The sequence below is a fragment of the Malaclemys terrapin genome, chromosome 4 (genome assembly GCF_027887155.1).
Source record: "Malaclemys terrapin pileata isolate rMalTer1 chromosome 4, rMalTer1.hap1, whole genome shotgun sequence".
In the NCBI taxonomy this organism is placed as follows: Eukaryota; Metazoa; Chordata; order Testudines; family Emydidae; genus Malaclemys; species Malaclemys terrapin.
In genome coordinates, this window is record NC_071508.1 from 4,557,564 (window position 1) to 4,559,212 (window position 1,649).

At 48.9% G+C, this 1,649-nt stretch overlaps 1 pseudogene; it reads right to left on the bottom strand.

Moving 5' to 3' along the window:
* Window positions 1–624: 624 nt before the first annotated feature.
* On the bottom strand, window positions 625–1,291 carry LOC128835577 (olfactory receptor 1019-like; annotated as a pseudogene).
* Between the last annotated feature and the right edge of the window lie 358 nt (window positions 1,292–1,649).

Sequence of the window (1,649 nt, forward strand, 5' to 3'; positions counted from 1 at the left end):
CCTGGCATGGTCATGGGAACCACATCACAAAGCTTCCCTGGGTGTTTCACCCAGTACCAAGGGAAGAGACTAGCTGGGTGCAGCAGTGGAGTTAGGCAGGGCCTTGAAGGGGAGGAGGTATCTGACTTTACTGCATGAGGTACAGAGAGGCCAGTACAGGGATGTAAAGAAGTGAGAGACGAGACCAGAGCAGCAAGGGAGTTTAGCAGTTGTGCTTTGGCTGGGCTGAGGGAGCAGGAGGGGGGAGAGGCAGCAAGGCCAGCGAGGAGGCAGCCGCAGGAGTGTAGGGGAGAGATGACCAAAGCAAGGAGTAGGTTGAGTGGTGGTGGGAGGGGCAGTGATGGAGAACCGACAGGCTTTAACCACAGCCTGGGTGAGGGGAGATGTGGGCAGACTATAGGGCAACATGAAGGCTGCAAGGTTAGGGGAGGTCTGTGTGGGGAGGTCTGGGACAGAGGAGTGGAAGCAGGAGGGGATGAAGACAGCAGGACCTGACTGTCATGAAACGTATTCTCCTTTGTCTCCTGTTGGCCCAGGGCGGACGGGAGGGTAAATTCCTCAGGCCTGTGAAGTGCTTTGAGCTCCTCAGAAGGGAGGTGCTCTAGGAAGGCAGGGCATTCTGGGTCAGGGACCGAGGCTGCATCCAGGCCCTTCTCCCCACCCGCCTTCATCAGGACAGTCCTGCTGGCTCCTTAAGAGATCCCCTACGCTATCCATGTGAGTGCTGGAGCAGGAGAGCTTCTGGAGTGGGGGGATGTCACAAAAGAAGTGATCGATGATGTTGGGACCACAGAAGGACAGGCTGAACAAAGAGCCTGTGTGCACAACGGCATTGACACAGGTGTAGAAGTATGATGCAGCTACCAGCTGGACACAGACTTTCCTTGACATGATAATCGTATACAGCAGTGGTTTGCATATAGCTATGAATCGATCATATGCCATCACGGCCAGAAGTAAAGCCTCAACATTTGCACAGAGAGAGAGAAAGAAAAATTGCATGGCGCAAGAGCAAAGGAAATGGCTTTACACTCGGCTAAGAAGTTCACCAAAGCCCGGGGGGCAATAACAGAGGAGTAAACAGTATCTATAAAGGACAAGTTGAGAAGGAAAAAGTACATGGGGTGTGTAGCCGGGACTCAACTGTGATTAATGCGATCGTCCCAAGATTCCCCACCAGGGTGACAATGTAGATAACCAAAAACACCACAAAGAGGATGGTTTGTAGCTGTGGACTGCCTGTGAACCCTAGGAGGATGAACTCAGTCACCCCAGTGTGATTTCCCTGCATTATTTTTTCCAGATATGGTCTATGCTGCTGGGGGATACATAAATAATAAATCAAAGATGATACTTATTATTGAAGAGGAGCCAAGTTGGGGTGGAAGGTGGGTGCCTCCATCTAGACATACAGAAGCAAGTCAAGATAGACAAGCCAAGTTATATCATGTCTACTGTGTGACGTTAATTTCTCTTAATAAAGATTCATGTCACTGGGGAATTCCCATGTTTTTTCTTCCTTAAAATAAAATAAAATAAAATAAAATAAAATAAAGGCAAATGGGAAGAAAAAATATTTAAAAGAATTTGCTGTGCATTTCAGCATTTCAAAAGTCGGCTAGCTTGGAACCCATCGACAATTGCAGATA